This window comes from Gnatocerus cornutus, chromosome 4, assembly GCF_029298725.1.
Source record: "Gnatocerus cornutus isolate USDA-ARS CGAHR chromosome 4, icGnaCorn1.1, whole genome shotgun sequence".
Lineage (NCBI taxonomy): Eukaryota > Metazoa > Arthropoda > Insecta > Coleoptera > Tenebrionidae > Gnatocerus > Gnatocerus cornutus.
This window is the reverse complement of record NC_142236.1, coordinates 16666393-16677554: the sequence shown is the minus strand read 5'-3', so window position 1 is coordinate 16677554 and position 11162 is coordinate 16666393. Positions and strand designations below refer to the sequence as shown.

The 11162-nt window shown below is 30.2% G+C and overlaps 1 protein-coding gene across 1 annotated transcript in view; it reads left to right on the top strand.

Moving 5' to 3' along the window:
- Positions 1-8592: 8592 nt before the first annotated feature.
- The window catches only part of LOC148176454 (acyl-CoA Delta-9 desaturase-like), a 31941-nt gene continuing 29371 nt past the window's right edge, over positions 8593-11162 (top strand). Inside the window, exon 1 of the mRNA XM_088033669.1 lies at positions 8593-8945. The gene's annotated coding sequence lies outside the window, so the exon portion shown is untranslated. The remainder of the gene's footprint in view (positions 8946-11162) is intronic.

The window sequence follows — 11162 nt, the reverse complement described above, 5'->3', positions numbered from 1 at the left end:
CAGAAAGCCAAAAACAGGAACTTTCTCAATTTTGTGTTTTAGTACACTCATTAATAAGTAAATTCAGAGTGGAAACGTGTTCAAACATCATGGAGAAAATACATATAAACTTTGAAAAAATTTGAAAATTTGTTTTTTTTTGCTTCATTTTTTTCTTATTAATTTTTCTTTTCTTTTTCTCTGACTTTTTTTAACTAGGAATATAAGAACCTAAAAACCTAAGAAAAACTTTCCTAGGAGCCAAGAAACTAAAAATGAGAACGAATGAGAAGTTATGCAATCCAAAAGAACCAAAAGTGTCATCAAAAGGTGAAAATTTCCTAGATGGCGAAAAACTAAGAAATTGACAACTAGAGAACCTAAATATCCGTAAAAGTCAGAAAAAACAAAATTTTTAGATCTTTAATTTTATACATTTGGAATTACGAAGTCTAAAGATCTAAATAAAGATCTGAAATATACATGAATTCTGGAAATCTTGATTTTAGTGAATGATTAAAGCTAGACAGAATTACAAAAAAACTGACATTTTTGGCATTTGGAGTATTGGATGATAACTTAATAACTCTGACATTAATAATTTTCAAACTGATTAAAAATTGTTTGCCGGTTTAAAAATTTTGAAAAAATATCCAAAATGTCACCATAAATTAGATTTTTGTTCAAATTCCATAATATTCTTTAGTTTACTGAAGGTTACTAAATATTTCACCAGGAAGCAAATGTTAGCCTACTTACCAATTTTATTTTTGTAAAATTAAAATTTTTAGTTTTTCGAAATAATGAAATTATTTAAAATATGTCTCTATTGCTTTATACATATTTTGTGTTTTAGAACACTTGATAAGTGGAAACTTCTTCAAATGTGATGAATAAAGTTTTTATTTGAATAAAGAAATTTTGAAACATGAAAATTATAAAATTTGTTTTTTTTGCTTTAATTTTTTGTTCTTTGTTGTTCTTTCTCTAACTTTTTTTTAACTGAGGATAAAATGGCACGCCGTTTGTCTTTAGTTTCGAAATCGAGATTTGTTTACGTTGGGTGGACTCTCTATTTTCCTGTTCTATCCCAAATATTTTGTGGTGCAAAAAATACGTTCAATATACGTCTAAATTCAAATAAGCATATTTAAAATTTCATAATATATTTTAAAAATTTATTATGTATAAATTATTAATGATTGTGCACTGATGTAAAATGCTTCTTTCAAATTACTTAAATCAAAGCTAAAGAATCTAAAAACCTGAAAATTAGTAGTCAAATTTAGGAAGGAACTCAAGAGAGGTAAACCTTCTCCAAGAGAACTACATTAAAGTTTCAAACAAAATTTCGCTTCTGGGGCGATCTTACGATAACAATAATTGTTTCGCATGAACTCAAGACCTCTTATTACATCCATATTTGCACATCTCTTATAGCGTTGCTAATATAGACTCTTGTGTTGAGCTTTGACCAACAGTTTTGATTATAAACAGACAATAATTACTACTGATGGTGTACAAACAATTACAATAGAAAGTGCAGCTAAATTATCATTTTTATTCACCTCAATGCTGACTCGGAACATTAATAATAAATAATAATGAAGCTCACAATGATACTAACTCAAACAGTTGTTTATTTCGGCTTTCTTATAATACAGTGCGATCGAGTCGGCTGTTACTTTATGAACGTACATATGTTGTGATATCTGTTATCTGTCAGCTATTTGACATTTTCATGCCTTTGTTACCCGAATTCTAAACAAATTCGTAATTTTGCACACTTCTCAATCGTACGCCGGAAAAGTATAGTGTATAACACGTGTTGATTAGATATTTGACACTCCAATGACTAAACCACTCGCCTCCGGCTCGTGGCTTAACTGTCACACCCATGTGAAATTTCCAACTTTCAGGCCTAATTATACAATGTACCATTTCCGCCGATTGTCTATTAATGCACGATTTTTAAACTAAAATGACTGATTGAATTCAATTGATCACGCTATATATAGTCAGCGATTTTATCAGTCATATCATTAATTATAGTTTGAAGTAAGAGGTTTACTGCCATCCTTTGAAACGCTTAATGTTGCAACTGCATTATAATAATTATTTTTAGTCCTACTTTGCCATAAATTATGACCGAGCTGACTACTAACCTAGAGAAAAATTATTATAGGTAATGGGAATTTAATTTTTAGTAAGGCAAATCCATCTCTGGTTCATATAAAATTTCTTCGGGCAATTGCAAAGAAAATTGTACTATTTTTTATGCATTATTTAGCAAGAATAAAAAAAATGTGCAGCGCAGTGTGAAAAGGACTTTACGCACTAATTGCACATGCAATTGCAGCAAAAACAATTCGAATAATTGACCTAATCGTATAATAATAATAATAATAATTAATAATAAATTCCGCAGGCTATGACTTTCAACGAGATTTTGGTGGCACTGACTGTCGTTTAAACCCATTTGAGGTTATGTACAAAAATCACCCAAAGGCAGAGTTTTATTTTTTTTGTTTTTTTGTGTTACCAACTCATGGTAACACGCAATCTCAGTTAGCTTTGAAGACAAATTTGAGGTACTTTTTCGTGTAAAAAACTCCTAAATTGGTGCACTCGATCTTTCTCCGTCACGCTTTAAAAATGTATACAGGGTGGCGCTTAAATAACGCTTTTGTGATTTGAAACAGTTTAATTATTGAGTTTTATTTGTCAAGCCGGCGTGCCAACCTTTGTTTGCATTGTATCAGTACACATTGGTTCTTCATTGTGTGGTTTTAGAAAGTGAAACTTGCAGAATTTTTATTTTCTGGAAACATTTTCACGGTGAATTGTTTAATGAAGACTTCACGTACTGAAAGTGAATATCACTCTGACAGTGAAAATGCTCTTTTCGTTTATATAATCTGAGGATAATGATCCTTTCAATTAATAGACACACCCAAAACTCTCAAACTTACTTATGTCGTTTTTCTGGATTTTGGCTCTTTTTAGTTTCGTGCTAAAATATGTGGAATTTGGCATCGAATAAAGATTTGACAACTTTCTCATCTGCGTACGTGCGGATTAAATGGAGATGAACGGATACAAAGGTGTATACGTGATGCTGATCACCTGAGCTGGTAAGAAAAGTAGGCGCAGCCAGAGGACTTTTACAGCTTTAAAAAAATCAAGCCATCTATGAAATAGTACAATTTAGGTAAGTATAGCACATTTTTAACAAAGAGACGTTCAATTTGAGTGTGGAATCCAGAAATGCAATAATATTCTATTTAAAATAAGCATGTTGAAGGAAGTGACACTAAAATATTCTCATTTGATGCGTCTGATTCTATTACTTTTGTTCCCGAAATTTCATTTTCCCATTGTTTGTAGTTTCCGAGAAAAATGTATAACTAAATTTTTAAACTTTATTTTTTTTTATATTTGTTTTTTCTTTGTTCAAATAAATTGTTCAAAATTCCAAAATTTTCGAGCTACACACAATTTTTTTAGAAATTTCTATTTTCAAGGTATACCAAAAATGTGCTAGTTTCTCTTAAATTCTATAATTTTAGCAGTTTTGCTCTTAACCAGTCAAGTTTGGGGGTTTTTACTACCTTTTATTGGTTTATTAATTGTACAAAATTTCAAAATTCTAGTGCAATACACAGAATTTTTAGAAATTTTCACTTTGAACACGAACCAAAAATGTTTACCAGTTTCTATTAAATACCGTAAACTTGACAGTTTTTGCCCTAAAACACTAAAATTAGAAGGTTCTGGTACTTTTAATCTGTTTATCAACTGTACAAAATTCCAAACTTTTAGAGCCAGACATAAAATTTGTAGAAATTTTCATTTTAAAATCGAACAAAAAATGTCCACCAGTTTCTATTAATACCGTAAGTTTGGCAGTTTTTGCCCTAAAACAAAAAAATAGGAGGTTCATTTACATTTAATCTGTTTATCAACTGTGAAAAATTCCAAAATTTTGGACCTATAACTACACCGAATTTTTAGAAATTTTCATTTTTACAACGCATCAAAAATGTTCACCAGTTTCTATTAAAACTCCTAACGTTGTCAGTTTTTGTTCTAAAACAATAAAATTGAAAGGTTTTACAATTTTTGTTTTGTATATCAACTGTACAAAATTCCGAAATTTTAGCGCTATACACAAAATTTTTGGAAATTTTTAATTTGAAGATAAATAAAAAATGTTCAACAATGTCTATTAAATACCGTAAGTTGGGTAGTTTTTGTCCTAAAGCAATAAAATTAAATTTAGAGGTTTTATGACTCTTTACTTGTTTATCAACGGTCTAAAATTCCAAAATTTTAGGGTTATACACAGAAATTTTGGAAATTTTTGTTTTTAGCTAAAAATGTCCATCATTACAAAGTTGGTGGTCTATTCAATTTTTTTTTTTAAACTTGTCTACTTTGGCCTAAAATGTTGTAATTCAATTTAGCTTTCAAAAAGATCAAGAGCACCATCTTAACTTAGTTTTATTGTTTTATAGGTAAAACTACAAAAACTACAATTTGTGATAAAAATGTTTGAAATTTCAGTTCATTTTTTTCATAATTTTATTGTTATAGCTTCAAAATAATAATAAGATAAGAAGAATGAAACAAAAAGATGAAGAAATGAAAAAAAATCCTAAAGAGAAAAATATAAAAGTTGAAAACAGCTGAATGTCAATAAAGTAGGAAAAAATAAAACAACAAAATGGATAAAAAAATTGTATGGTGCAAAATGATAAAAAGATGGAGAAAAATAAGAAAACGTGGAAAGAGAATTAAACAAATGTGGGTATAAAATGGAAAACGATCAGAGAAATTTATTAAAAGTCGGTAAAATAATTTGCAAAAGGATAAGAAATACATAAAAATAGGACGAGTTTGTTAGAAATATGTAAATTATAATACAAAAGAAAAATAATGAAAGAAGAACAAAAATGAATAATAGAAAAATAATTGCAAACAAACGAATTGAAAACATACAATGAAGAAGTTACGATTAAAAAAAGAACGAATGGTAAAAAATTAAGCAATAAAATACTATAAGAAGGAAACATAAGAAGAAATAGACAAAAAACTAAAAACTCGATACTTATAGAGGATTTACAGGATCTAATTTTTTTAATTCGCATAGGTACTTAAAATGTGTCAAAACGAGGTGCGATTTCGATAAATTTGCGTCCACTTTACACTGTTTGTTTAGAAAATTAGAACTGACAGTTAAATATTACTAAGTGGGCGCACAAGAGAAAGAAACATTTCCATACTTAATAGTTAATAGTTACTTGTACATTTATATTGATTTAATTTTTGATTTCTTTTTTTATTATGTTAACAAAGTGAAATTCTCATTTCCATTGCGTGAAAATAAAATTAGTAGTTTTATTTCCATTTTCGTCGTTAATTTCTGGTCATAAAAATGTTTAGGAAATCGCTGACAGCTTTTCCAATCCAATTTGGCGCAGATAATAATTGTAATTAAGATTGATTAGCAATAAACGTGTGACCGGCGAATTGGCAATTATCTGCTTTCTTTCTTCTCATTAACATGCAGATTGTTTTAACAAATTGTTTCAGTTTTTGTGACAGTTGCTATGCAGCTTGAGTGAGTGATGTGGTTGATTGGTTGCCTACATCCATTCATTTATTTCAACTACGTTTTTGTTGGGTGAAAGAAAAAATAATGTAGGAAATAATAAACTTAAATATAAAAATTATAGAATAAGACACGGGCAAAATGGGAAAAATTGTAAAACTTCAGAATTAGAAAAAAGTGCAATAAAGGTTGAGAGAAAAGAAGAGAAAAAAGGAAAATTTAAAGATCTTTGGGATTAGTACATGGCGAAGAAATGCTCAGAGATAGAATAAAAATTGTAAAGAATCAAAAAAATTATAAAAATAAAAAAATAGTTGTGTCAAGAAAACGTCAAGCATATATAAAAAAACAACAAGAACCATAAAAATATGTATGTATGTATAAGTAGAAAAACAAAACAAAAGAAAAACGATTGAAGGAGAATAGAATTGATTGAAGTAATGACAAAAAAACACAAAAGAAGGAATGTTAAAAGGAACAGCTGAAGTCTGTGTTTGAACTCAAAAAAAAAAGAGGAGAATAAAGTTTGGCGGTTTGACTACTTTCTACCTGTTTATCAACTGTACAAAATTTGGGAATTTTATAGCCATGCACAATAATTTTAAAAAATCTCATTTTTAAGACGAACCTAAAATGTCTAATAGTTTTTATTAAGCTGGGAGTTTTTCGCCTTAAAACAGTACAATTCAGAAGTTTTACTACTTTCGATTAGTCTATCAAATGTACTAAATTTGAAAACTTTAGAGTCATAAACAAATTCTTTAAAAACTTTTTTCTAATTTGCTGAGGTAACCGAGCTATAACCGCACTTGTTTTGAGTGCGTTTATAGATTCTAAACGCATCCAAAATTTAGAAACTTTTTTCGGTTGGCAACGAATGTCAATATCAAATTGAACCATGTTGAAAACACGATCGCAGTCATGAGAATTTTGATTTAAATGGCACTACGTTTAGTGTGCAAATACTATTATTTTGAGAACGAACCAAAAAAGTTTACCAGATTCTATTAATTTCCGTAAGTTTGTCAGTTTTTGCCCTAAAACAGTAAAATTTGCAGGTTTTTTTTCATTTTGAAATCGAACCGAAAATGTTCACCAGTTTCTATTAAATTTCGCAACTTTGGCAGTCTTTGCTTTAAAACATAAAAATTTGGAGGTTTTTCTACTTTTGACCTGTTTATTAACTGTGCGAAATTTCAAAATTTGGGAGCCAGACCAGATTTTTAAGAAATTTTTACTTTCATGATAAACTTAAATTTTTACCAGTTTCTATTAAATTCCGTCACTTTTTGCCATAAAACAATAAACTTTGAAGGTTTTACTATTTTTGAGTTGTTTATCAACTGTGCAAAATTCCAAAATTTTAGAGTTATAGACAGAATTTTGAGAAATATGTATATATTTTGTAGATAAGTTATTTTCACCATAATTTAACTTTTTTTTAGTTCATTCTAAAAAAATCTGAAACTTGTCTCCTCAGACCTAAAATTTTGTAATTCTGAACAGCTTTCAAAAAAATCAAAATTTTAGAGCTATAGACAGAACTTTGAAAAAATTTTATTTTGTGGACGAACCCAAAAGGTTCACCAGTATCTATTAAATTCCGTAACTTTGGCAGTTTTCTCTCTAAAACAGAAAATTTGGAGATTTTCGTTCTTTCGACTTGTTTATCAAATGTGCAAAATTCCAAAATTTTAAAGCTATACACAAAGCTTTTAGCAATTTTCATTTTGAACACGAACCAAAAAAATTTCAAAATTTTAGAGCCATACAGAATTGTTTTTAATTTTCATTTTAAAGACAAAAAATTGTTACTAGTTTCTATTTAATACCGTAACTTGTCACTTTTTGTTCTAAAACAGCAGGTTGCTGTTTTGTATAAAATTCCAAAGATTTTGAGCCATACAAAGAATTTTGAAAAATGTATATTTTGTAGATAAATTATTTTCACCATAATTTAATTTTTTTTAGTCCATCCTAAAAAAAATCTCGAATTTGTCCCCTCTAACCTAAAATTTTGTAATTCTGAACAGCTTTCAAGAAAATCGAAAGTGGCACGTAATAGGGAACTGGTAAAGTTTGGGTTTGCAGTCAAAAAAAAGTGAAAAGAGAAAGAAACGTAATAAAGAAAACACGAGGAGATAAAGAAAAAAAAAGAGGCAAAGAGGACCGGGAAAGTAGTGCAAGAAATAAATTGTTTAAAATAGAGACAAAACGTGGAACGAAAGGTTAAAAGTATAATTAAGATAAGATTGAAACAGACATAAATTGCAAAAAACCGGATGGAAGTACAAAAAGAAATTATTGTAGAAAACAAGAAAATTGAGGAAATTATGCAGCAAAGACAAAATAAGAACCACAAAAAAGTGCCGAAAACAGAAATTAAGATTCATAAGATAAAAAGATCTAAAACAAAATTTCAAAACAGTATTTTTAAAAAGAAATAACGAAAATGAGCGAACTAGAGCAAGAATATAAATCAGGAGAAGTTAAGAATAAAGAAAATTAATTTATATGGACAGAAAACGTTAAAATTTGGAATGGAAGAATGAGGAAAAATAAAAAAATTAAATTTAAAAAGTGAGACTTATCTATACAACAATATATGTAAAAAATAAAAACAAACAGAGAATATCGAAACAAATTATGAATAAAAGAAAGCAACCCCAAGAGATAAAAACATAAGAAAAGATCGAAACGGTAGAGTGGAAGACAGATAAAAATAAAAACGGATAGACGAAAAATGAAAAAAAACTGCCAAGAATGTTAAGAAGAAAGAAGGAAATAAATAAAGTAAAAAAAGTTAAAAAACAAGACGAAGAAAAAAAAGTCAATTGGCAAGTTTCCAGACTAAACATTGCTCAACTTATTCCAAGCGCTTATCAGTTCTTATCACCGGCAAAATTTCCATTCCGCGCCAGTCCAAAGCCCCCTCGCCAGTCAACCCGTGAAAATTTCCACTTTTTCGCTCGCCCTCCAACACCAACACAGTCATATCTCGATGATTTTCAACTATTACATCATAGCTACAGGTTGTCGAAGGCGTGGCATCGTTTCAGTGAGCACGCACGATACCGTGCACTGAGTTCGTCTTTCCCCGCGAGGTAGTTGCTGTATAGTAAACGTTTTTCGAATGTTAGATGAGCTAGATCACGGCTTGTGACAACCTCGTTGTGTTTAGTAACGCACTTTTTTCAAACTTGCAATTCGCTTTACCACGTGGCAAGGCGCTGAAGCTACGAAGACGTGGTCGTGACACAGTTCGAAATTTGTGAATGAACGCGGACGCGGTGAAGATAAACAAAATAATGAGCGGTTTTGGAAAGTGAGCGGATTTTGGAACTGATTTGCAGTAAGTACTTTTGGAAATTACTCAAATTCGAGTTTCGAGTTTGTTTACACTTTCACCGACTTGACAAATGTTGAAATGTTTGTTGTCCATCGTTATTCGTTTTTTGTACTTAAAACTGGAACTGGTACCGCGGTACCAATGACCTTCCATCTGATGTGAAAGTCCATGACTGCATTCAGTCAAGTGCTTTTATTATTTTCTGTAATAATGCAAAAACCTTGAACTCGGTTGTTATAAATGATTTCGCAACAAATCCCGTCATCATCACTTTTTACAAAATATTCCAAAGAGTCGTGCAGAGTTCATGAGAAGAAATGGAAAACCGTTACAGCGAACAACCTGCGACTTTTTCTCTTTTTGCTGCCGGAGATGTAATCAGGTTTCCTCCGTTTCGACATCATTTCTTCTATTTTCTTCAATCGTTGGTGTTCAAGGACAAAAGGAAATTGTATTTTGGTTGTTTGGGATGGTTCTGTTGAGGAGAAAATGCAGGCTGAGTCATAGACAATAAAGGCGTGTTATGAAATGATGATGACACATGAAACTATTACGTTAAAATTGCAGGGTCTAAGTTGGATTTTATGGGTTTAGCCTCAAAAATTCTGGAAGAACAGGTTCTGAATATGAGAAATTTTAAGAGTTTTTTTGGAATTTGTCATTGAAAATTCTGTACAGCTGATAAAGTAGTGACAGCTGGTCCTCCTCTCAAATTTCATTACCGTAGCCGCTAAACTAACAGATTTTAATAAACAATTTAGGTTCGATGCATTGCCAGAAAAAAAACGAAATTATTTCTTTATTACGGCATTAGAATGACTTTTTGTTCAAAAACTATACTTGAATAAGCTTCATTTTTTAACGATTTTTGGTGACTTTTATTGTACCACGTGCTAGAATGAGAAGTCACTAAAAATCGTTGAAGAATGGCTCATTACAGCACCATTTTTGGTGTATGAAATTCGAATGAAAAATCATTATTAGTATATTAAAACACCGAGTTTCATAAGGCAAATTTTAAGGCACGAACCCAAGGTCGTAATGGATGAGTGCCTTAATGGCCTTATGAACGAGGTTTTTTATACTATTTTTCCTAATTTGTTTTTGTAACAGAGCTATTTTCGCTATTTCATCATTCGTTTTCAGTGCTATAATATCCCATTTCAATACGCGATGCTATAACAGCTTTGTTTCCATAGCAACATGGGAATCTTTAAAATACAAATTAGGAAAAAAATGTTGAAGAATGAAGGTTATGAAGATTAATAACAAAATTTGAAATAAAAGGCGTAATATAGAAAATAGTCTCTAAAAGTCGTTGCAAAGGCCCATTTTAGCACTCGTTTTTTAGGCTCAAGCTTAAATATGGACCATTATGCAACTTGTTTAATAATATCGTATTTTGTTTCCTTTGTCAAATTTGAATAATCTCAATGAAGAACTTTGTTTTTTCAACTTAGATTTGCAAATTCTCATTTAATGTACAAACAGTTAATAATAAATTAACGAAAGTTTTGCCCAAATGAATAATTAATTGTCTGGAAAATGATTTAGTAGTCTAACAGAGCTATCCATGAAATTTAACTAGTCTGGCAAAAGTTAAATGCAACTCGAAATACAATTTTTAATTAATTTAATTATTTATATATTTATTATAGAATTTGGACGCCTCTGTTTTTTGTCAAGTTTTTAAGTACTCCTAAAGTACTTCTAAAACTAGTTAAGTATTTGTGACACTAGAAACAGAAGTGTCTTATTTTATCACTAGACGACCGATTAACTATCGGATCAAATACTCAGTTATTTGTTGATGCACCGGAATTTTGAGCACAGATTTGGATTCAGCGTGAAATTCTGCGTAGAATGAGCTTAAATGGAATTAGTTTGCTTCACAAATAAACGAGCTATTGACCGAAATAGGTTTTCAGTTGGTCTTTGTGATATTTCAGGAGGTTTTTTAGGGGTGGAAAAGACGTTTAGTGCGTTCGAGTTATGTACTAATCGAAAGAGCAGCTCGAAGTCTATAATCTGGCCAAATTTCAGATCAGTAGGCCAAGCACTTTTCGAGAAGTTGTCAAAAAACGAAAAATTTGAGTCGGAATTTTTTTTTTTGAGAAAATCGGCTATTGAATTTTCCAAAAAACAAAATGCGAGAAAAACGGTGGCGAAAACCGCATCGCTCTATCTGTCGTAGTTTCGAAGATATGGAGCACCGATGTT